At 34.6% G+C, this 27082-nt stretch overlaps 1 protein-coding gene and 1 long non-coding RNA gene across 2 annotated transcripts in view; one reads left to right on the forward strand and one right to left on the reverse strand.

Moving 5' to 3' along the window:
* The window catches only part of LOC108371518 (dmX-like protein 2), a 335739-nt gene that overhangs the window by 60525 nt on the left and 248132 nt on the right, over positions 1 to 27082 (reverse strand). The gene's annotated exons all lie outside the window — the stretch shown is intronic.
* Positions 17810 to 18972, forward strand: LOC108371547 (uncharacterized). The gene is made up of 4 exons (XR_001848764.1): positions 17810 to 17829; positions 17930 to 17995; positions 18645 to 18825; positions 18887 to 18972. It is a non-coding gene; the product is annotated as an uncharacterized LOC108371547 (long non-coding RNA).

Genomic DNA, 27082 nt, shown 5'->3' on the forward strand with positions numbered 1-27082 from the left:
CAATTAGCCTCAGCTCCTTTCTCCTAAAAGGCATGGAGAAAATCTTGGATCAACATATCAGAGAAGTCAACCTAGCGGAACGACCACTGAATAAGAACCAATTTCCCTATCAACCAGGCAAGTCCACTGAGACTGCCATTCACAGCCTTACATCGAAAATCGAAAAGGCTCTGGAGTCTAAGAACATAGCCCTTTGTGCCTTCATTGACATTTCAGGGGCTTTTGACAACACGTCATACAGGGCAATAAGAGATGCCCTGATATGCAAGGGAGTGAGCCCCATCATAATAAATTGGGTGCTTTCTATGCTAAAAACAAGGAAGATCAGGATGGAGCTGGGAGGCACGAAAGAATCGATTACAGCCACAAGAGGTTGCCCTCAAGGGGGTGTACTCTCTCCTCTTCTGTGGACTATGGTTATAGACGAACTCCTGTTCCTACTGAACGACCATGGCTTTGAAACACAAGGATATGCAGACGATCTGGTAATCTGTGTAACAGGGCTGCATGACGAAACGATCTCCAACCGCATGCAACAAGCCCTGCGCATTACGCAAAGATGGTGTGACACCAAAGGATTATCCATTAATCCTACTAAATCTATTCTGGTTCCGTTTACCCGGAGGAAAAAGTTATCCATGACAGAATTGACTCTGGGCGGCACTAGAATAGGGCTCTCAAATGAAGCAAAATACCTGGGGGTGTGGCTAGATAAGACACTCACCTGGAATGTACATTTGGATGCAACCGTAAACAAGGCAATGAGAGCCTTCTTCGCATGCAAGCGACTTTACGGGAAGACATGGGGACTCTCCCCCAAAATGACTTACTGGTCATTCAACACAGTTGTGAAGCCGATAGTCACCTATGCATCCTTGGCATGGTGGACAAAAGCGACACAAAGAACTGCTAGCGCAAAACTAAGCAAACTACACCGAATGGTGTGCATTGGTATAACAGGGGCTATGCGGACCTGTCCTGCTGATGCACTTAGTGCTCTTGTAGGCATACCGCCCTTCCCAATTCTAATAGAGAGGGAGGCCAGTCTCTCGGCACTGAGAATCCTAAACACTTCCGAGTTAAAAACCGGAAACATGACAGGTCATATGAAGGTCCTTATGAAATTCACAAATGACCCCATAATGCATATGAGGGACTCAGTAACTCCGATACTAGTAATTTCTAGGAATTTCAAGGTATCTATTGCGGACCGAGCATCCTGGAGCACAGGAAACCCCTACACCAAACCCGGAGCTGAAGTTTGGTACACTGACGGATCAAAACTTGAAGATGGAAAAACTGGAGCTGGTATATTGGGGCCGAATTTTAAAAGATCGATACCAATGGGCAGCTACCCCACCATTTTTCAAGCAAAGATTCATGCGATCGATATCTGCGGCAGAGAATGCCTCAGAAGAGGCACATCCTCTAAAAACATCTGCATTATGTCGGACAGTCAGGCTGCCTTGCTAGCACTGAGGTCCCACATAATAACATCCAAACTAGTGTACGACTGCCTCAACACCCTAAACGGTCTTGGAAGCAAGAACACAGTATTACTGGGCTGGGTGCCGGGGCACGAGGGCCATGACGGCAATGAACAGGCGGACCGCCTAGCAAAACACGGAGCTACCACACTATTCTATGGCCCGGAACCCTTCTGCGGGCTCACCACAGCCCACTTAAGGGAGGTCATAAACAAGTGGGTCGACAAAAAATTCGAAAGGCACTGGAATGAATGTCCGGGGCAAAGACAAGCTAAGCGGTTCATCTGTCCATCACGAGAAGCTTCAAAAAAGCTCATAAATCTAGGCAGGGAGGACCTTCGAACTCTCACTGGGTACTACACGGGACATTGTTCCCTGCGTTATCACCTCAGTAAAATGAATCTTTCAGACACGAGCGTCTGTCGCTTCTGTGAGATGGACGAAGAAACGCCAGAACACATCCTTTGTGAATGTGTTGCTCTCGCTAGACGCAGACTCGCTCACCTAGGCGGTACAACACTTAATCCATTCGAAATATGGAACAAAAAGCCCACCGAAGTGCTAGCTTATATTAAAAGCCTTCATATATAGGGTAAAAGGCCACGCACAATAGACCACCTTAGAGGTCGCAGTGCTCAAGGCTCGTAATAATAATAATAATAATAAAATTACTAACGCTTTTTTCTCAATGTTTAGGAGTTTTTTTCATTGTTCGAAAAATTCTTCTCGCGAAATTATGCAAAAAGAAGCTGAAAATCAAAAATTAAGAAAATCAAAAATTACATATATTTGTAAAGTCGCGCGCATAGATCAAATTATATATTCGAAAACTACACAAAATTCTCTAAAACATTCGTCTAATTTCAAGACCTGACGGACCGGCACTCACACTTTTTTTAACAGATAATCTTTAGCATCTACATTTCAAAGTAAATTTTTTGGTAAGAAAATAGAAAGTACCAAATAAATGATAAATACCTTCACCTGAATATTCCACGACATTTAAATAATTGATTACAGTTTAAAAAACAAATACTTTCTTTAATGGGTTAATCGCCAAAGGCAACTAAACTGATTAGTCGGTATCGCGCCCATTCCCGTATTTTTTTGGAAATGTATCGTTCGTGAAGAAGGGAGTGAGTAAATAATGTAAAATTTGGTATTTATGACCTTTACTTTTCCCTCTCACTAAGTCCAGCTGGTTTTTTTTTATCAACTGTCACCATGACTTTTTTCTACCTGCCTCCATATAGTCGAAACACTGTGCACTGTCAGCAAAAATAAAATACAAGAAATCAGCGCGATTTTTAAGCGTCTTGAAATTTTTAAAAATTTTGTACTAAGTCGGAAATGCGGATTTATTTGGTGCTGGTTATGTCATATGTTACAGTTTTGTAAACAGATTATAACCATTAAATAAACAAAAGAAAAAAAACAAAACTGGTCAAAATGTTAATTAACTCAGATGACGACAAGTGTACACCTATAAACGAAGAGGGCATAAGAAGACTGTCATTACTTCTAATTTCTGTAAAACAAATATTAAAATACAAGTATATGAGCTATTACTAATAATAAATATATTTTCTGAGTTGTGTACTTAGTTACTTAGGCTGTGTGCGAGTACGTCTAAATTGCTACCTAAATAGAGAAAAATCCTAAATCACTGGAAAGTGTCGGTAACGCGTGAATAGGAACAATTTAGATTTTCTGCGAGCATACTTTTCAACCTAAATTGAACAGTCAAATATATTTGAGCGAGCGATTAAGTGAACAACGATTTTTTGATGTTTTAAATAATTTTTACCATTGCTATGGCACAAAAAAGAAAATATTCAGAAAGATGTAAGTAAAAATTTATTTGATTTTTGCATTCAGATAAGTATATGTGTAATTCGATGGATGTATATTATTTCGCAGGGTCAGAAGAGCAAACGGATTCTTTTATAGATGCCAGGATGGAGCATTCTCCTTTTCTGTTGCAAATTTGTTATATTGTTAAATAGTCCCAAAGCTACCACAAATTATTAATATTATAGATATATTTATTAAAAGCAAACAAATTCAAATTCCAAAACAAATAATTTAGGTTGTCAAACGAACTCGCACAGTTTTAGCAGCTGTTTTCTTAAATTGTAGCAGTGCTGGAAATTTCCAGTGGAATATTAGTTTAGGTACTAAAATTTGGTCAATCGCACACAGCCTTAGTGTTATAGTTAGACCGCTCTATGGGTCGGATTGTTATAAATGAACTGAAAATGTTGCTCAGTATAAGTTTACATTGACTCTTTAAAAGAAAATCACCCAAAAATTCACCAAAAGGGGTTCAACTCGAAATAACTCAAAACTATTCACACATTTGTCAAACAAAAGAGAGACAACTCAAAAAATTAAAATTAAGCCCCAATGTACGATTAAAACGCAAGATCCCTAAAACGTATTTCTTCTGTGTATATTTTAAAAGCATTGATGAAGACGAAAAACTCGTGCGGTGCCCAGAGTTTTCCACGTTTTCTGAAAAATGCGTTTTTTTGAGTTATCGCACTTTAGATCTGGGTGTGCGATATGCAAGAGTGATAGAATACAAAATTTCGCAACGAGAAGAAATGCCGAACAAATGAATTATGTATTTTGGAATTTCGCAAACAAAAGTTCGTATGATGTAGTATACACTGCGCATGGAGAAACTTCTTACAGAAGATAGAAAGTACTTCAGAGGCCAACGGACGTTGCAAAATTACTATCAACGAATCCTAGCAATGAGTCAAAACAGGTTAAGTGGGCCCAGAAATTTTCGCTAAATCACCGATTTTCAAAATTAATACTCCATTGAAAAGGTATCGTACATGTACATATTTCCTTCAAATCCTTAAATTGTCTGTGTTATTAACGATTGAATTTAAATGGAACGCACAAATAAAAAAAAGTTCTCCTAAACTACTGCAGATAAATTTATGAAATTTTGTACACTTATATTAATATAATATGTTCATACTATCTACTGATACATAGTTAGCATATATTTACAATATATTTTTAGATTTCTGCATTTATTTAAAAAAAAAAACGAAAGAATTTTTTTACGTTCTTCACAAATAAAACAAAATTTATGTCAAATGACGCAGAATATTTACATTCATCTTTAATAATCCGTTTGAAAATTTTGGTAACCCACTCATTTTACATATGGGCATTCCCATGGTGGCGCACGTGACAGTCGTACGATTTCAATGTGATACAAAAAAGGAATACCATTTGTATTTGTCAATGTTATTGTGGCTTAACATTTTATTTTTAATATTTTATTAACATTTTATTTTTAATATTTTTATTGAGCTTTGTACCACGATTGTTTATTTGGAAAAATTGAAAAACCAACAAAGTCTAAGCGGTAGAAGTTATAGCACTATTTCGGAGATCACCACATCTCCTCATCAGACGACTTCTTTTTTCTAGACTTCAGCAGGGATCGAACCTGCGAATTCGATGTTCAAAGTCAGAAGCGTTAACCACTGAGCTATGTACATCCCGTAAACTCTTGTTGCTAATTCATTTTCCTTATTCAACCAACTACTATCAAGTACAGCTGATTTGCCGCTATTTAAACTCGACAGCGTGGTTGTTGTTGTCAATTCTATACATCCATTTGCTTATTTGCTTTTTATACTTTTTTTATTATTTTTATTAGGAACACCATTTGTTTTCTTTAACTTTTTTGGGCCATTGTATAGCACATAATTAGCTCTATATTTTACCGAAAAATGAAATCAATCGAACTGCTTGGTCCTGAAATATAAGCATTTAAAGAGAGGGTCGTTACGTGACAAAAAATGGAAGTTGATTTTTTCTTTTCTTACAAAATCGCAAAACTCTGCGAATTGTGGATGGCTATTTTCATGAAACTTATTTTAATATGATTTGGAGCAATTCTAGTTGTTTTTAGAGTTTTTTGAATTAATGCAAATTGTTTCAATTCTCTTTTACAACCCCAAGTGTGAAACGTGACGTGACGTAGCGTCACGTGACATAAATTTCCATCGTTATATTTTTGTTCATATTGCTTTTAAATGAATTTTCAACGCAAATAAAACATGTATTTTATATAGAATATACTTTATATTTTGACTTCAGAGCCAATTCAGGGTAAATTTATTAGAAATCTATGATTTATTATGTTTCAACCACATACGCCAAATTCGAACCAAATCGGACCATAAATACGGGTTTTCGAAATATCTCGACCTTGGCACCACCTAGGAAGACCATTTTATGCAAACATGATTCTACTTACATAGCCAGTATATATTTTAAAAAGCAGACAAATCGGCCCGTAAATAAGTTAGATATAAAACTTTTATTTTTTTTGTCGTGGTGGACCTTCCGCTGGAAACACCCATATGCTTCTTGCATGATTACTATGTACTATGACTTAACCACCACCAAATATATCCACATTTCAAGCTTTGAACAAAAATTATAAAAATTCAATAACTATTAACAATTACACCCAAAAATTTCAAACTTTTTATTCAGAATTTTGAGAAAAATTTTAGGTACTCAGTTTTATGGCCCATTAAATTTTAGTAGGTCAAAGTGCAAATTTCAAGACGCTAGAGAATCGCGTTGACTTTTAATAATTTTTTTTTTTGCTGACGGTGCTAAGCAAGGCGTATTTAACAAGGTGGTGTTGGCCGTATATAAGTAAAAAATTACACTAACAAATTATACGCTGATGTCCATACTGTCATTGGTATGAGTTACAACAAACACATCATTTTGACGGCCTCCACGGCGAAAAACTCAGCTGTCGCCCCAACACCACTTTGTTTAATACACCTTGGTGCTAAGCATTTTCTTCCATATAAAGTAAATTGTCTAGCATACTTCATATGGAATAAAATGCCTAGCACTGCACAGTGTTTCGACTATATGGATGCAGGTGGAAATAATGATACCCCTGCACCGATTTCACTGAAACTTGACATGTGCTCTAGTTTTACTTAGAAATGGGGAATTATGAAATTTGGTAAAGATGGAATAATTACCATGCCTTCTACTCTTGTGGGGGGAAACATTAAATTTCATCCGATTTCGATGAAATTTTGTTTGTAATCTCTCTTTTATTAGAAAATCCTAAATATAAAATATGGGGAAGATAAGTTCACTACAATTTAAGTACAATTGTACTTTTTTCAGTACAATTAATTTTAAAATGTACAAAAGTTCAATTCGCCGATTTTAATTACAATTTCAACATCAAAAATACTTTTGTACCAAACGCTCAAATCTCTTCTAGCACTTTGATTCTTAATCCGTTTACATTTAAGTAAATGGATATACCTATATTACATATTTGCTACAAAACGAAATTATGAATTGTAATTTTGAATGTAAGCGTGATCGTGAACAGTAATAATAGTGATGTGCGTTATGGTGATTGCGATTTCTTATCACCGGCGGGTGAAATATCCGTCATCGCTATTTATTTTGAAAAAATCTTTGGAAATGCAATTTACCTAATGGCGATCCTGCAGAAATAGAAGTAATTGAGCAATTCGGGGGTTGAAAGTAAAAAAATGTATGTAAATTCCATGCGTTGAAATTAAAAATTTCCCTTGAGGATTTCCATTTTATCGATAGTGACCTCATTTTATGTTCATTAATATGAACTGACCTATATAGTGTATTAATGTTTTATCATCATTGTCTTCATCTATGACAAAATTACACGGTCAGCCGGTATTTATTTAAATTTTTTCAATAATTTTAATTATTTTTTTTATAAAATTGTAGCTCATTATTAAACAAAAACCTTGCAAATAAATCGAAACTTGAAAGAATGAAAAAAATCAACAAAGTTTCATCAAACTTTCACAGTTTTTGTTCAGAATTTGTAGACATGTTTTGGGTTAACAATTTTGTAGCCCATTCATTCTAGTATAATAAGGTGCAAGTTTGAAGTGTCTAGAAAATACCATTGATTTTTTGAANCAAATCCAAACTTGAAAGATTGAAAAAAATCAACAATTTTTCATCAAATTTTCACAGTTTTTGTTCAGAATTTGTAGACATATTTTGGGTTAACATTTTTGTAGCCCACTTATTCTAGTATAATAAGGTGCAAGTTTGATTTTTTGAATTTTTCTGTTTGCGGTGTTGCGCACTAGGAAATCTAATTAAAAAGCTCGAAATTTTTACGAAAGTGTGTTGATTTTTTAATGTTGTAAAAAGATTGAACCTTGGATTTGTACAGCTTTTTTTTAAGTATAAACAGTATTTTTATAAAAAAAAAATACATAATATTAAGATAAATGGTCAAATCTTGTCAAAATGTGAGTGTCGTAAAGTTTTGATAAGCACTTGAAATGCTATTAAAATGCTTATTACCGAATCCAAAAAGATGTCTCTTTTATCCATTAATAATAACTTTGTAGATGAGTTTGTGCTAGCGCTTTTACGAAAATGCTGGTCACGGCAATAAAATCAATAAAAGCTCGATCACATCCTCACCGCATGAGTGTTCGACACCAACTGACGGTATGCAGTTTCAGTAGGGCTGCCAGATTTTTTACGCGCGAAATCAGTATCTACGTTAGACTTTTTCATGNTTAGGGTTGCCAGATTTTTTACGCGCGAAATCAGTATCTACGTTAGACTTTTTCATGCTAAAAAAATCAGTACCTTTCAGTACATTTTATTCAAAGAAAAAATATGAATGTAAGTAATAGAAAATACTTTAAAACGGCAGAGTGGTTGTTTTTAAAAATATTTTGGTATATAAATAAAATATAGTTAATAAAAAATAAAAAAAGTTATTATTTTTAATACATATGCGGGTACACATCATTATGCAGCCAATAAATTATTTTATATTTATGACATTCTTGAATAGCAATAATGAGATCATTCCCATTTTCAATGTTTAAATAGTCAAAGAAGTCTATATATTTAATTTTAAAATTACTTTTAGTTTGAAGCATGATACAAAAATAGCAAGGTAGAACCGCTGAGAGGAATTTTTCAAATTCTTGACGTTTGCAAACAATTTAATTTTAAAGTTTTACACACACAATCTCATTTTCAATCTCAAACAACAACAACTTTGAACAATTCCTTTTTTTTGGCCTCAATTTTATACGATTTTAAAATGTTACTATGCTTTTATCATGGTTTGAAGTTCACTTTCAAAAATTGTCATTAGAAACCGGTTTCTCTCTTTGCATCAGGAAACAAACTTTATGCTTAAGATCCACTCAGTTTCTTCGTTTGAGTGTGGTATTGAAAAAAAAATTAAATATTTTTTTTGAAACTGTGAAAAATTACTACCTTTTAAGAACTTCATTTATATTTCCTCATGGCTTAAATAATTTTTTAAACTCCGCAAAAACTTTTAAAGACTAAGAGCTCGCTAAATAGAGTATCTAACTTTATGTCTTTTATGCAAAACTCTTTTACAATGCCAGAAAATTGAGAAGAGTTGTAAGTTATAGGCAAAAGAAATTCGAATATTCAAATTTGTGGTTATTAAGCTGAAAGTTATTTTCGAGATAACTAACAACACTCGACAAAAAAATTTAAGCCTTCTTTTTAAATAATTTAAGCTCCATCATACTAACGCAACTGGTCCGAACGACCCGGAGATATGCCTATATAACGATTGATCTTTTTGTTGTATTAATTTCTTGGGCATATCCAACATTATCTAAAACATGTCAACTATAATTAAATTATTTTTTTCTTACTTGTTACAGTACAGTTTAAGGAAGCTCCAACATTATGTAAAAGCCTTAAGAAAATCCTAACGTATTTTGTTTGAATTGAAAATTCAGTACAAATTTCAAAAACCAGGACATTAGCGTACTGATTGAAGAAATGAATAAAATCAGTACAAGAGTTGAAAAATCAGTACTGTACTGATAAAATCAGTACGTCTGGCAACCATAAGTTTTATAGTCGATTCAATTTTAGTATTATAAAGTGAAAGTGCAGCTAAGGATTCATGTTGATTTTTAATATTTTTTTTGCATTTTCTTTATACAAATTGGAAAAATCTACGCGAATTGAATATACTATCTCGATCATTTAAACATCTCGGACTCGCCCACCACTAGAAATGATTATTTAAATCTAAAGTATATATTAAATGATATTTAATATTTGCTTTAGAGATGAAATTTCGACAAATTTGTTTAAACAAAAATGTTAAGCGCATATGCAGAATGTGGAAGCGAGATTCTTCTGCTTGCGTTTCTATGTTTATATCATTTATCAGTTTAAGCACATACGATTAAATGTAAAAAAAATATTTTTAATTGCGGATCCGAAAGAAGTATTTATTAGTTGCATTGAGTTACGCAAAAATAATGCCGAAAATCAATCGGTTGTGCTGAAGGTGCCGTGATAAAATAAGTAAAAAAGATAAAGTTAAAATTTTAACTAATGTTCCAGATAATTGGACTGTTAGAAAAACGCGTGAAACATTTCAGCACAATTTTTATTTGTCAGACTTTTCAAGCAGAATTTTACCCGGAATGAAAGACTGCAAATCTGTTGTCAAAGAGGGCTAACGGATCGAGGCCCAGAAAATACTGTTATTGTACAATTAAGTGGATTTACATGAGCTCCTCAAGATAGCATAGCTTTACATCTCAATTGGTTTATCGAAATTTCAAGATCTCAGACCACCTAAATTTTGGCTGACAAAACTGGTACGCACAATGTTTGTGTTTGCAAAATGCACTGAAATGTTGATTTGAAAATTTATGCAATAAAGCAAGAATTTCATAAATGTAAAATTGCTTTTTACTAATCTATGAGTGAATACATTAACCGATCGGTGTGCAATAATTCAATGTTAAATAGTTTTTTTTTTTGGGCAACTGCGAAAGATGTCCTTGCACCGCGCCAGTTATTCAAAAATAGGAACAATAATTCACTCAATATAACGCCACAGGAATCACACAGTCAATGGATCAACAGTGATCGGTAATTATTATACTTCTACTGCAATTAAAAAATATACATAGCTCGAATCATGTATAATAAACGTATAACTGAAATTAAGTTATAGTTTGTTAATCTCTTATTTTTACAGGTGCGATATAGTCCAATTAACAACAAAACATGATTTTTTGTCCAAAACGAAGTACAGTAAGTGACGACAAAAGGTTGTAACGCTAGATTTCGCAGAAAACTACACTTTTCAAGTACAAGACGCTATTCGGGCCCATCATTGGTCAAACAGTCAAGTAACCATTCATCCTTATGTAATATATTTTGTGTCGATGGTGAACAGCATCTCTTGTGTTTCGCAATTATATAGGAAAAGTTTACTCATGATGCAAGTTCAGTACACTTGTTTAACTTAAGACTCGTAAAGTATATGAAAGAAAAATTCGAATCGAGAAACGCTAGGAAGTTTTTTATTTCTCCGATTTTTTAAATTTATATTATCACAAAAAGGAGATTGGGATTTAAGCCGAGTGGACCTTTTTTGCGACATCCCTTGGTAAGGGAGCTTGCGATGGAGTAGGACGAGCTGTGAAGAGGCTGGCGCAAAAAGCATGTATGCAACGTATTTCGGGTAATCATATACGTAACGCCCGAATTCTTTTTGAATGGGCAGAAGGTGCTTTCGAGAAATTTTTTTTTCGATTATTGCTCACAATCGGATCACGAACCACATGAAAAAAAATTTAAAAGCGCATGAGTAAGGCGATTTCTATCAAAAACACACGACAATTTCATCATTTTCAGCCTGCAATCAACAAAACGATTCGAAGCAAAGTCTTTTCTGATGATAAATCTTATTTCGAAAATATTATTACTTGTTAAAAACTACCAGTATGTTGAATAAACTTTAAAATTGTTTTCTTATGAATTATATAACGGCATAAACACGCAAACAATAAAAATTTGATTTATCAAGCACATTTTTCTTTAATGTATTAATTTCATGCTCATGGCGATCAGTTGTATGATCGACTTTTAGAAAAGAGACTGCAGCCGCCAACAAGCACCTACGCATTGAGCGAATGTGACGGTTGTAAAGATAGCGGAACGTATGGGAAAAAATTCGATATCTTTTGAATGGAATGGATTAACAAAATTTTTCAAACGGATTGTTAAAGATTAATGTATTTTGCGTAATTTGACATCAATTTTGTTTTATTTCAGCTTGAAGAACGTAAACAAAATTTTTTTTTTGTTTTTAAATAAATGCAGTAATCTAAAAATATATTGTAAATATATGCTGACTATCTACCAATAGATAGTATGAACATATTTCTATAAGTGTAGAAAATTTCATAAATTTATATCCAGTAGTTTAGATTTTTTTTTTAATTTTACATTCCATTTAAATTCAATCGTTAATAACACAGACAAATTAAGGGGTTTTAACGGAATATGTACAACAAAAGTTAGGCGTCATGATCCCTTTCCAATGGAGTATTAAATTTCAAAATCAGCGATTTAACGAAAATTTCTGGGCCCACTTGACGTGTTTTGACTCAATATTAGATATCTCATTAAGGAAAGTGGTGATTTTCGGGCCTAAAATTTTTAATTTTATAAATTCTTTCCCAGTTAAGAGAAAATTTCGATGAAAAGTAAATGACATCTTATCACCTACATTTTCCTTACCAAACGGACTTCCGCAAGGGTCACCGCTTTCGGTAACTTTATTGACGTCTTACGTTTCGATATGGAGGCTATGCTGAAATGTTATAGTTGTAATTTTTAGAGCTTCACGAAAACGCTTATTGCACGAGAACTAATGAAGCGATTTCAAAGAGAAGTATGGCGTTTCAAAGATAAAATTCCAAACCCATCGACAGATTCATCTTTGTAAGTAACCAATTCGGTATCTGTCGTAAAAAGAACGATAAACATTGGCTTATTTTGGGGTCAATTTTGAGCCTTTAAAGTGCTCTAGCAACTTATGATTTGCAGATATAACTTTCATTTTCGGGATATAGATTCTTTGGAGCAATGGAAATATTATCGTGTACAGATTTTACATAAATTCAACAAATATTGAGCATTTTAAGGCAAAAGATTGTTGAAAAAATTAGCAAATTTTTTTATTACCAAAATGCTCGAAAACAGCTCGAATATTTTGTTTTTCTTTTCTTTAATCAAAAATTCAAGAGCTATCCTTTCGTTTGGTATAAGGGAAGTATTGGATGATATCTTCTAAGTATCTTTATTTGATTCAAATATATGGGCATAAATGATTTTCCATACNTATTACCAAAATGCTCGAAAACAGCTCGAATATTTTGTTTTTCTTTTCTTTAATCAAAAATTCAAGAGTCATCCTTTCGTTTGGTATAAGGGAAGTATTGGATGATATCTTCTAAGTATCTTTATTTGATTCAAATATATCGGCATAAATGATTTTCCATACAAAATCACTTCGTCATCGTTTTGAAAACACGTGCACGTTGGAAGTGAGGGAAGGAGACCAAAAGTATGTATGTGTGCGTAAGTACATATTTCGATTTTTGATAAACAGATGGCGCAATATTTATAACCTAATCGCAGCGAATGTATAATGTAAATGTATGTAAATACATACATACGCACATATGTTGATTGCAGTTAATGTGGATCTGTTTCTATTTTTTAGTAAACTATATATGTATGTCTATACATATTATATATGTACATACATATATGTATGAACACATGCATGCATAATTCGCGAAAACTTTTTGATCTGAAACAACACTTAGAAAAAGACGAATCCAAGAATAAAAGTAAAGGTGAGTACGCACATAGATAAAGAAAAGGATAAAGGCAAAGGTAAAAATAAAAACAAAAGCAAAGTTGCGTAAAGATAAAGGCAAAAATGAAGACCAAAGTAAATTTTAAACACTTTGCTTATATAAGGAAAAGGTGAAGCGGAATATGTATATAAAAAATATGATAAACATAAAAATAAAAACAAAGATAAATATAAAGAAAAATATGAGGATGCGAATACCGATAAAAGTAGATATAGATGAAGATAGAGGAAGAAATATTAAAATAAAGGTAGTTGTAGAGAAAAGGTTATAGATAGAGGCACAGAGACTCAATCTGGGAACTATTTCGGGATTTTAGAGACTTTCGGGATTCTCGGGACTTATCGATGTAATAATCGATATTTTCTCGGTTTCGTTATCGATATTTTTATCGATTTTGTTATCGAAATTTTTATCGATATCGTTATTGATTTTTTTATATTATATATTATATATTTTCGGAGCTTATCGATACTTTGCCGGTTTTGTTATCGACTTTGTAATCGATTTTGCTATCTATATTTTTTATCGGTTTTGTTATCGATATTTTTATCGATTTTGTTATCGAAATTTTTATCGATATCGTTATTGATTTTTTTATATTATATATTTTCGGAGCTTATCGATACTTTGCCGGTTTTGTTATCGACTTTGTAATCGATTTTGCTATCGACTTTGTTATCGATTTTTTGATAGATTTTGGCTAAATCCCTTTTAGCCAAACAGTTGTATCGTGTGTAGGGGCCTTTAGGACTGCTTTGCCGATTCGATACACACATCCCTAGTAACTGTTCTGGTGTTTTTTGATTATAACAAATAATATATTTCGGCGGTTTTNAGATTTTTTGATAGATTTTGGCTAAATCCCTTTTATCCAAACAGTTGTATCGTGTGTAGGGGCCTTTATGACTGCTTTGCCGATTCGATACACACATCCCTAGTGACTGTTCTGGTGTTTTTTGATTATAACAAATAATATATTTCGGCGGTTTTCGGTGTTTACTTAATCTTTAATTTATACATTAAATCTCTGAAATTGTGCTTACTTTTTTTACATTTTGAATTAATGATAACACGAATAAAGTGAGTTGTACATGGAATAATAAATACATTCGTGAACATTGGAAAAGTGTATACAACTTGTGTTTAAACATTGGTCCTTTAGCACCATAGTTGAACCAAAAAACCTGAAATTCAAAACAAGAGACAAAAACTGGGAAAAAATAGAAATAAAGCAATAATCAAAACACATAAAACTGAAAAATTCACAAAAGGTGACTACAGAAGGAAACAGCACCAACAACAACAACCATACGAAGGAAGCCGGCAGCTTATTAAATTACTAACCCAAAGTAATAAAAGTTGTAAGTACCCTGCAGTAAATAATATCAATTGCAAAAAATAGCTAGCTTATAGGTAACTACTTTATGGCAATTGTAGAAAATAACCCATTTTTAGCAAACAAATATGCACTGATGTCTAATTAGTCCTTAAGTAATGCAGAGGAATTCAAAACTCGCGCACCACTTGTGCTAGTCAGTAAATTAAAATGTCTATGTGGCACAGGGATGCCAACTCATTTTTTCTTTCTTCCCTTTGGCCACCACGAAATTCCGCGATTTTCGGTAAAATACCCCGCACTGGTATAAGACCATTAAAAAAAAATGTTTATTGAATTGCTTGAATTTATTAACAAATGTACATACATACAATATTTNTTGCTAGTCAGTAAATTAAAATGTCTATGTGGCACAGGGATGCCAACTCATTTTTCTTTCTTCCCTTTGGCCACCACGAAATTCCGCGATTTTCGGTAAAATACCCCGCACTGGTATAAGACCATTAAAAAAAAATTTTTATTGAATTGCTTGAATTTATTAACAAATGTACATACATACAATATTTAAATGTTTAATTTTTTCACTAATTTCTTATAAATATATATCTAATTGTATAACATATGCCATATAAGTCAAAGTTTAAAACTTTGGGCAAAACTCTCAAAAATTCAACAAATTAAAAAAAAATTAATACAGATTTTCAACTTTTTACACGGAATTTTTAGAAGCCAATTTAATTCTAGTGGCTAAAAATTACAGTTGATTTTAGAATTTCTTTCTTTTGCTAGCACCTTTCACACTTTACTCCACTCGGCTTTCTTGAATTACATATTTTTATATGAATAAATATTTGCCATATTTAATATGTAAATATGTAAAATTAAAAAACGGCAGCTTGGAGCAAATATTTCTTTTAAAATTTCGAACTACCTAGTTCGTTCGATCAATTCAATGACCTAGTGCATTGAACTAACTTGTTCGTGGACTTCCCAATTAAATTCGCCTTGTTTGCTGACACCGATGTTTTTATAGAGTTGCTAATGCGAAATTAGCAGAGTTGTAATTGTGACTAAAAAATAAAATTTTACAAAAAGTACTATGCACTCTAGGAAAGTTCTATAATGGTTTAAAATTAAATAGTCAAAATTCTCCTCAAAAGGCAGCTCATGCCCCGATTGCCCGCAACGAGACAAATTCCCCGCAAGCTAGCATCGCTGATGTGGCAGCACAAATGGCAATCATGACAATCAGATGTTTAATGAAAACCAAAAATTAAACGAAAACGAAAAAGTGACGCCGCAGCAGTGAAATTTGCTACGTTCGAGAAATTTATATAAAAAGTAAGTAAATATTAAGTGAAAATGTTTAAAAAAGGTGGAAGTGGAAGAAATCAGAGTAGGTTAGTGAAAAATCAAAAAGAAATGTATGTGAAAAGACTGCAAACCCCAAATGACGCGGTGGCAGAGGCAATGGCTGCGGCCACAGTGGTTAATTCTCATGTGACTGATTTTAGCCCTGATTGTCCAAGCCCTTGCCAGCAAAATCTTTAAAAGAAAAGATTAAAGCCTGGTACATTAAAAATAAGCCTTCGCGAAAGTGCTTTGAAGAGCTTTTGCTAATTTTAAATGAGGAAAATCTTTTGAGGACAGCAAACGACCGGTGGTAATAAAAACATTTTCCGCTGAGCTTTTGCTAATTTTAAATGAGGAAAATCTTTTGAGGANGCCAGCAAAATCTTTAAAAGAAAAGATTAAAGCCTGGTACATTAAAAATAGGCCTTCGCGAAAGTGCTTTGAAGAGCTTTTGCTAATTTTAAATGAGGAAAATCTTTTGAGGACAGCAAACGACCGGTGGTAATAAAAACATTTTCCGCTGAGCTTTTGCTAATTTTAAATGAGGAAAATCTTTTGAGGACAGCAAACGACCGGTGGTAATAAAAACATTTTCCGCTGGCTTTTACACCCATATTAGTTTTGAGCAGCAGCTATTAAAGATCTCAGATGTAGTTTTTAAATATGATGAATTAATATTAGACCTAAATATTGACGGACTTCCTTTGTACCGAAGTTCAAAAACGCAATTGTGGCTGGTTTTGGTAAAAGTGGTAAACATACCAAATCTTTCAGTTTTTCCTGTTGGTGTGTATCTGGGTAAAACCAAACCGGATTGTATTAAAAATTTTATATCTGATGTGGTTACCGAACTTAAAATTTTGTTAGAGAACGGTTTGGTGGTTCGAAATAAATTAATCGAAATTAAAATCAGAGCAATCATTTATCATGCACCAGCCAAAGCATTTGTTTGTGGAATACCCAGCTACACGTCGTCCCATGGATGCTCTAAATGTATACAAGTTGCACGAAAAATAAATAATGTGTTGACATATTCTGTTCAGTGTGTCGAGCTTATAACTAATGCTGACTTTGAATGTAGAAAGTACCCTCATCACCACAAAAAAATGTTATACTAAACAAAGTTCCTTTCGAAAACTTGAATATAAATATGATTGATCAAGTTCCACTGGACCCCATGCACCTCGTAGATCTTGGAGTGGTGAGAAAGGTCTTATTACGATTGTTAAAAAATAAAATTTCTTCTAGAGCTACTAATTCATTAATTACATGCGCCCCACGCTTTTCATTTTCAATTTCATAGATTGTTTATAATGACTTTTGCTAAAATTTCAAAATCAAAAGTTATCAAAATAAATTCTATGGGACTGAGAAATATTATTTTCTACTTTTTAGTCCATTTATAAAAGCGTTGTATATTAAAAAGTTTTTTTTATATTATTTATTTTCTACTTTTTAGTCCTGTCTGAATAAAATTTTGCAATAGATATTAAAATAATTCAACGATATTAATAGAAAGGTGCACACACATGCATTTACATATGTATGTACATACAAACGAGCACCAATTAATTTTATTTAAAGAAATGGCGTGTCGTCTATTTCCGCTGTAGCAAACGTAGTACATAGGGCGACATCTAGATGTCATCTACCTCGCCCTATTCACTACAGCTGTCGCCCTATACACTATGCTTTTTTATAGGAACTTTCCAAAGCTTTGCTTTGGTGTCGGACACACAACATTGAAAGTTTCTGGATCCACAACATTGAAAGTTTCTGGACTCACAACATTGCAAGTTGATAAAAGCGTTGTAATTAATTCGGATGAACGCTGCAGTGGATGAAAATCTTCCAGGAAGGGGTACGTAGTATTGCTTTTGGCTTTTTGGTAACATTTTTCATAAGCATATGTACAGTATATTAGATCAAATAATATAGTATATATATTTACATCTTTTTAGATTCAAAATCATGCGAAAATTGCAAAAATATGAAAAACCTGCATTCGGAAATACAGGAACTTAAAGGTAAGTTTCTAATAATAATTGAGTATACACTGAGAAATGAGTTTAGTTACGTCAACAAAACATCATTCTCTCAAAACACCCCATTCACGTGTTGATTTGATTTTAATATTTACAATGTTTTGCATGTTAAAATTGGGTTTTATTTCATAGTATTAATGTTGTTCAAGCTTAAACCAAACCCACGTAAATCAAAGATTAAAATTTTATGCAGAATGCAGAAAAATTCATCAAATTAACACAATTTTTTAAATTCTGCATAAATTTTGAATATTTGATTTACATGGGTTTGGTTAAAGCATAAACAATATTAAAAATAAAAAATAAAAACCAATTTTAACTTGAAAAACATTGTAAATATTAAAATAAAATCAACACGTGACACTTGTTTGAGTCACTATATGAATTGACTTTCTTTCAGGGTAATAAAGGCAAATATTAAGTAGCTAATTTTTATAGTTACTCTAATTTTTTCTAAAAAATATGAAAGAAAGTGAAAACTTTGCCGAATTTTTCTAACTTTTGCAAAAACCTTGAAATTCGAATGCCATTAGGCTTTCTTGCAGAACTAATTATACCATTATAAAAAATTGTACTTAATTAACTTTCCTTTTGTTTCGCACAATACTCTGTATCTAGCCTATTCATTTAGGTATTGTGGAAGGTCAAAATAAAATTATTATGCGGACGTTTGCGGAACATAATATATTACTAAAGCGGCTTATATACAGGAATCTATTTCTGATGATGTGCTTAAATATTTTCCTTTGAAGTCATTGGAGGATTTGAAAGAAATCGACGAAAAAATATGCGGAGCAAGCAGACCAATTTTTGTAAGATATATTTACAGTTTATTATATATGAAATATTTAACTTTTTTCATGTCTTTAACAGATCAAAGCGCTGAAGGAGCTAACGAAGGGAAAGTTAACAAAAAAAATTGAATAATGTAATCAGCACTGACGTTATCATGCCAAAAATGTGTATTCGTATCTATTTTACAGCTGCGATCGATAGTCCTGACTAGGGATGCCGAAAAACCTTCGATGCATCGAAAATATCGATGTTTTGCTTCGATGCATCGAAAATTTTCCACGCGATGTATAAATATGTCGATGCATCGATGTTTTCTGTAAACTGACATCTCAAGTACATCGAATGGCCGAACATCGCTTTGTCTGAAGTTCATAGAGAGGAAGATGCAGTTTATAGCTCATAAAATGTTAGTAAAATAAAGTGCAAGTTTCAACTGCTTTAATTTTTAATATTTTTTCTTTGGCTGACTTGCGCTTTTTTATACTAAAATTTTAAGAGCTATAAAACTACTACATGCCGAAAAAGGTTCTTAATGTTTTATTTTCATAGTGGAGGAAAACTCTATGCGTATCGATGCATCGATGTACGCCCTCCGATGCATCGACAAATATCGATGGAAGTTTCGATGCATCGATGCGAGGAATAACATCGATGTATTTTTGCCACTGACATCCCTAGTCCTGACCCAACCCAGGAACTCCGTACTGCAATACAAGTTATAAAGAAACGATATTTTCACAAAGTCAGAGTTCAAAAAGCCATTTGCAGCCCGCGGTAAAAGACAGCAGATAAACATTTTGACAAGCTTTGACTATTTTTTGTTATTTTATTAATGTTCATAATTTTTTTTTTAATATAGCTCATGGTCTAACGAAGACTACATATGTATATAAATTAAAATTTCAAACTTGGTACAAAAATGTCACAAGCTTTTTATCACAATTCTAAGGTTTTTAATTAGAGTTTCTAGAAACATTTTTGGTACGCTATAAAAGCTTATTAAATATAAGTAAAGCAAAGTACACCTTTTAAGTTGCTTAAAATCCCGTTGATTTTTTTATATTTTTTTTAGCTTACAGTGTTAGGAACTTTCTTCCATAAAAAGTATACAAAATCAAGGGGATTTTAAGCAACTTGGAAGGTGTACTTTGCTTTACTTATATTTAATAATCTTTTATAGGGTACCAAAAATGTTTCTAGAACCTCTAATTAAAAACCTTAGAACTGTGATAAAAAGATTGACATTTTTGTACCAAGTTTGAAATTTCAATTTATATATGTAGTCTTCGTTAGACAATGAGCTACATATACTTAAAAAAAAAATTATGAACATAAATAAAATAACAAAAAATAGTCAAACCTAGTCAAAATGTGTATGAGCTATATATGTACGATCAGTATCAAACCTAGTTGTAATGTAATATTCACAATTATTTTCAGGGAAATATTTTTTCATTAATCATTTAAGAAAATATAGTTCATTCTGTAATACAAACTCTATAAATCAAAGTATCACACTTTATATAAAGTTCTCAAGAATTCAAAAAATGTTCATCAAAAAATTCAACTTTTTATTCACAATTTCTACAAAGTTCTCGAGTATGCAGTTTTGTAGCCCATTCAATTTAGTAAATCTAAGTGCGATTTTCAAGTCGCTNTCAAGAATTCAAAAAATGTTCATCAAAAAATTCAACTTTTTATTCAAAATTTCTACAAAGTTCTCGAGTATGCAGTTTTGTAGCCCATTCAATTTAGTAAATCTAAGTGCGATTTTCAAGTCGCTATAAGTTTCCGTTGATTTTTTTTGTTGCATTTGCTTTCATATAGGGAAAAATTACAATTTATTTTTATACGGAAGAAACCCGCAACACCCTTCACATAAAAAATTCTCAAAAAAAGTCAACGGTAATTTTGAGCGACTTGAAACTTGCACTTTGTTTTACTAAATTGAATAGGCTACAAAACTGCATACTGGAAAACTTTGTAGAAATTGTGAATAAAAAGTTGAAATTTTTGATGAACAATTTTTGAATTTATGTGTACTTTATATAAAATGTGAAACTTTGATTTATAGGGTTTGTATTACAGAATGAACTATATTTTCTTAAATGATTAATGAAAAAATATTTCCCTGAAAATAATTGTGAATATTATATTACAATTAGGTGTATACTAACATTTGATACTAACGTATGAGTACAGAGACGGAAAATAGTTCCAAAAAACCAACTTTTTGTAATACTCTTGAATTTTTTCACCCCCAAAACTTTTACTAATTTGTTATATTACCTGATATTTCATGCTTAAATTAAAACCATATAAATCAATTTTTCTAGTATGATACAAAGAAATTGAAACTTTGTTTAAAAACTCTACAAATAATAATCGAAATTTCAAACTTTTGAATCAGAATGATAAGAAAATTTTTGGGTGTGAAGTTTTAAAACCCAACTTATTTTGATGCAGAGTAGGCTTAAGGATCTGAAAACTACAGCTAATTTTTTATTTTTCGTTAAAGTTTTTAAAGTAAATGCAACATACCATGTAATGAATTCATCAAACGCTTTTTTGTTTTTTTATTTTCAACGCAGTGCAAAGAACTAATAGATCTGTTCCATTGAAACCAAAATATTAAAACATTGAACTGAATTCTATACAAATAAAATATGTATAAATTTTAATAGACGAAAATTACTTGTTTTAATAATGGGTTTGAATCTAGTTTTTTAGTAGCTGATATTAAACCACATTCTTTTTGATAGTTACTAATTTATGTAAAACAAACTAGTCAATAGCTGGTTTACTTGTAGTCAAAAGAAAACCATTGACTATTTTGTGATTGGAGAGTAGTTGGAAAACTTGCAGTCCCGAATCGCAAGCCAATATCTATAAGCACTTATGTATATACCTCTTATATGTATACAAAATACCCAGTAGGAAAAATTTGCTCAAAGTTCTACGCTGCCCAGTAGGAAATTTACAAGCGGAAAAATTTTAACGTTTTAACGCAATCAGTGCGAATTTTTCGGTAATTTGGTAAATTTTGCGGCCCAGCAAAGTTTAATAACCCCTTTCAGCTACCCAGCAAAAGGAAACCAAATTTTACGTCGAAAGTGTAAAGCGAAAGTGCGTTTGCCCTATTATTAGATGCTGTAATACCTTAAACATCCCGTGCTTAACGTACTGTTTCGGTACTGTTTGCTTAGTTTCTCTTCATTTTCTGCCCCTCAACGAAAACCAAGTATATTTCTAGCACCCTGAAAAAAAAAACTTTTTTTTCTCTTGTAAAACAAATTTTGTCACACGTCACTGATAACCCTTTCCCATACGGTAAATTTGTTCAATAAAACAGAAAACTATTCACTTATTTCCGCAAATTCCGTTGTTTGATTTCTCGTTCGCGTATCCACTCCAACTCTTTTATAATGCCTCTCGAAAGAAGCCCAAAAAAGAACTCCTTAGATGGCGAGTTTTTTACCAAACTGATGCGCCAAAGACTCCGGAGATAGATATTCACTCGGAAAACCAAGGGGCAGTTCCAAACAAGGTAACGCGGAGTGTAACGGCGTCACGTAACCAAAAGGAACGCGAATAAGACCCATATATGAGCGTTTTCATATTTGAGGCTGACAATTTGGTATATTTCTGTACCAAATTTTCTTCACTCCCCATACCCTTGCTGAAATCTTACCGGGAGGACATAGACGAATACTATGCGGAAGTTAAGCGAGCATATCGGAATGTATCGTTGGCTGCAGATGGCGAACTACCCCCAACGTTCAAATTAGTAGCCAGGAATAAAATGGAGCTGTGCCAGGATCGGGCACACAACGTCAAGGCCCAAATTTCGGATCTTATGGACGTGCAGATGGCCCAAATGTGCGAAACGTCTCGTCTAGCAGAGAAACCCCCTTTTCCGGTAAAGGAGCAGGAAAATACCTTTATGTGCTCATGTGGGACATCCCTGTGACACCGAAACTTTCTCCGGAGGTTACGAAGAGTGGCCATCCTTCCGTGACATGTTCACGGCAGTTTATATTAATCACCCCAAACTTACCCCTGCCCAAAAATTGTATCATCTCCGATACAAAACAACCGGAAAAGCCGGAGCCCTGGTTAAACAATTCGGTCTTTGTGGTGAAAACTTTACGCTTGCATGTAATGCCCTCAAGTCCCGATATGAAAACAAAAGCATCCTGGTCGACAAGCAGATTAAAACTCTTCTTACTCTATCCCAAGTGCATTTTGAAAACAGCGAAGCATTACAGACACTTCAAAATTCCATCAACAATTCTCTGTCTGTCTTAAATTCTCAAGGCGTCCCGACAGAGAATTGGGACCAAGAAACGTTATCTTCGTGCGAACAATCCCTTATTTCTCGCAAAGACCTCCACACCTGGGAGCAAATGAACGAATTTCTTGCAAAACGATATGAGGTAGTAGAGCGACTTCACGGCATGAAATAAATCAAGCCCGGGTTTGTTCTGAATCGAAGTTCTGTTATGACTCAAAACTTTTATGTTGAAAGCAACACGACGAACCCTTGTCCTATGTGCGATGGAAATCATCCCCTTAGATTTTGCTTCGAATTCAAGAAGTTGTCTGTGCGTGATAAATATAAGGTGGTCCGAGAAAATCAGCTGTGCGAAAACTGCTTCTCATTCTTCCACTTAAGAAGCGACTGCTCAAGTCAAAATACGTGCGCAGTTTGCCATAGAAACCATCACTCGTTACTCCATGTGACCACTCATAATGATTAAAGCCAACAGGAAAAAAATGTATCGCAAGCATCCAACCGCCAAACACTAAGGCGATCCAGGAAAACTCAAAACCCGAAGGAAACACGAAATCCGACAGCTCAAGGAAACCATGACAGATCACAAACACCCACAAACGCGACTAACAATTCTAAGTCACCCGCCAATACATATAGTCCACAGGTGCAATCCATGCACACAGTAAACGAAGGAAAAACTCTACTTCCAACAGCTCTCGTCTTAATAGAGCATCTCGGAGTACTGCATAAGGTTCGAGCTCTCATCGACCAAGGTTCTCAAAAAAAATTCATCACCTCGAAAGTGCAAAATCGTCTAAGACTCCCCATCCGAAAGGCTCAATACGAAATTTGCGGAATGGGTGGAAAATTAATTCAAAATTCCAGCCGTATTTGTTCCGTGAAATTAGTTTCGCCGAAAAATAGAAAGTCGATTGAAACCCAAGCAATCGTCCTTCCACAATTGACTAGACTTCTTCCTACCTTCACTATTGAAAACGCCGATTGGTATCAATTCGCCATGTTGGACTTGGCAGACCCCAACTGTTTCCAACAAGCCCAAATCGATATGATTATCGGCAGTGATCTGATCCCTCAGATCATGCTCAGTGGTATACATCGCAACATATGTGGAAGCCTGCTCGCGCAAAATACCATAATTGGATGGATCATAAGTGGACCCATCACTTGTGAAGTGTCAGTGTGCTCGACACAAGTGGAAGAAGTTTCTAACGAACTCCTTAGTACACACCTAAGACAGTTCTGGGAGCAAGAGGAACTGTACCACCCTGTACCGATCTCAGAAGAGGATATAGCATGCGAGGACTACTACCAAAGGACCACATATCGTGGGCCAGACGGTAGATATGTGTTGAGACTCCCCTTCAAATCAAGTTTCCCAAACTTGCATGCATTAGGCCAATCCCGTAGCTATGCCTACAGCCAGTTGATCAGTATGGAGAAAAATCTCGCCCGAAAAGGCAATCTCAAAGCCATTTACGACGAGATCTTAGAAGAATATCTTACGATGGATCACATGGAACCAACCAGATCGCAAGAAATCGCCTCCGATAGTAAATATTTCTCATTTTATTTGCCACATCATGCTGTAGTCAGACCTGACAAAACAACTACAAAGGTGCGCGTTGTTTTTAACGGCTCTAGGAATACTAGCTCTGGGTATTCCCTCAACGATATCCTGCACGTTGGTCCCGCTCTTCAACCCGATCTAATGTCCCTGATATTACGGTGGCGATTATATCAATTCGTTTATAATGGGGATATAGAGAAGATGTACCCGTGTAATCCGTGTTCATCAAGATGACCAAGAGTACCAGCGAATTCTCTTTCGCAGACCACATAACTCAAAAGTTCAGGACTTAAGGCTGAAAACGGTTACATTCGGAGTAAACTGCACTCCATTTCTGCCATTAGAACCCTTCAACAATTGGCTAAGGATTCACGCAACAGGTTCCCACTCGCTGAACAAGTGCTTCTGCGAGACACTTATGTAGACGATATTTTATCAGGCAGCCATACAATTCCAGATGCTGTGAATAAATTATCAGAAGTTATAAAGACACTCGCTAGTGCTGGATTCCCACTCCGCAAGATAACGGCCAACAACCCAAAGATTCTGGAAAAAATCCCGAAGTCAGATCTCCTTGATTCCGACTTTCTAAAATTTGAGAGTACCAGTAGTACAAAAACACTAGGTATGAGATGGAACGCTCTTTCAGATACCTTTTCCTACTCAGTTGCTCTCATTATGGCTACAAAGACTGCCACGAAGCGGCAAATCTCATCAACAATCACAAAACTGTTTGACCCGGCAGGATGGCTTTCGCCCATTATGACTCAAGCCAAATTGCTTTTTCAATCTTTATGGCTAGAAGGTACCGATTGGGATTAAGTCGTCAAGCCAGGATCGCTAGTGAAATGGAATCAAATTTTAGAGAATTTACCTCATATCTCNAACTGTACCACCCTGTACCGATCTCAGAAGAGGATATAGCATGCGAGGACTACTACCAAAGGACCACATATCGTGGGCCAGACGGTAGATATGTGTTGAGACTCCCCTTCAAATCAAGTTTCCCAAACTTGCATGCATTAGGCCAATCCCGTAGCTATGCCCACAGCCAGTTGATCAGTATGGAGAAAAATCTCGCCCGAAAAGGCAATCTCAAAGCCATTTACGACGAGATCTTAGAAGAATATCTTACGATGGATCACATGGAACCAACCAGCTCACAAGAAATCGCCTCAGATAGCAAATATTTCTCATTTTATTTGCCACATCATGCTGTAGTCAGACCTGACAAAACAACTACAAAGGTGCGCGTTGTTTTTAACGGCTCTAGGAATACTAGCTCTGGGTATTCCCTCAACGATGTCCTGCACGTTGGTCCCGCTCTTCAACCCGATCTAATGGCCCTGATATTACGGTGGCGATTATATCAATTCGTTTATAATGGGGATATAGAGAAGATGTACCGACAAATCCGTGTTCATCAAGATGACCAAGAGTTCCAGCGAATTCTCTTTCGCAGACCGCATAACTCAGAAGTTCAAGACTTCAGGCTGAAAACGGTTACATTCGGAGTAAACTGCGCTCCATTTCTAGCCATTAGAACCCTTCAACAATTGGCTAAGGATTCACGCAACAGGTTCCCACTCGCTGAACAAGTGCTTCTGCGAGACACTTATGTAGACGATATTTTATCAGGCAGCCATACAATTCCAGATGCTGTGAATAAATTATCAGAAGTTATAAAGACACTCGCTAGTGCTGGATTCCCACTCCGCAAGATAACGGCCAACAACCCAAAGATTCTGGAAAAAATCCCGAAGTCAGATCTCCTTGATTCCGACTTTCTAAAATTTGAGAGTACCAGTAGTACAAAAACACTAGGTATGAGATGGAACGCTCTTTCAGATACCTTTTCCTACTCAGTTGCTCTCATTATGGCTACAAAGACTGCCACGAAGCGGCAAATCTCATCAACAATCACAAAACTGTTTGACCCGGCAGGATGGCTTTCGCCCATTATGACTCAAGCCAAATTGCTTTTTCAATCTTTATGGCTAGAAGGTACCGATTGGGATTAAGTCGTCAAGCCAGGATCGCTAGTGAAATGGAATCAAATTTTAGAGAATTTACCTCATATCTCCCTCGATGGGTAAAGTTTTCACCCATTCATCGACTCCAGCTTCACGGATTCTGCGAAGCCTCAGAAAAGGCATACTGCGCTGCTCTCTACCTGCGCACAACGGATCTTGCTGTCTTGCTCGCCCAGTTGGTCAAGTCCATATGAGAAAACCTTGACCTCTACTTAGAGAATACGTTCCTTTGGTCGGACTCTCAAATTGTACTTGCGTGGTTAGAAAAACCGCCTCACACCTGGACGTATGTCGCTAACCGGACGTCCCAGATTATGAGCAGTGTTGATAACGCCACATGAAAATCCTGCAGACTTGGGTACCCGAGCTTGTAATCC

This window comes from Rhagoletis zephyria, unplaced genomic scaffold (genome assembly GCF_001687245.7).
Source record: "Rhagoletis zephyria isolate East Lansing unplaced genomic scaffold, Rhagoletis_zephyria_1.1 Rzeph_scaffold_00069, whole genome shotgun sequence".
Classification (NCBI taxonomy): Eukaryota; Metazoa; Arthropoda; class Insecta; order Diptera; family Tephritidae; genus Rhagoletis; species Rhagoletis zephyria.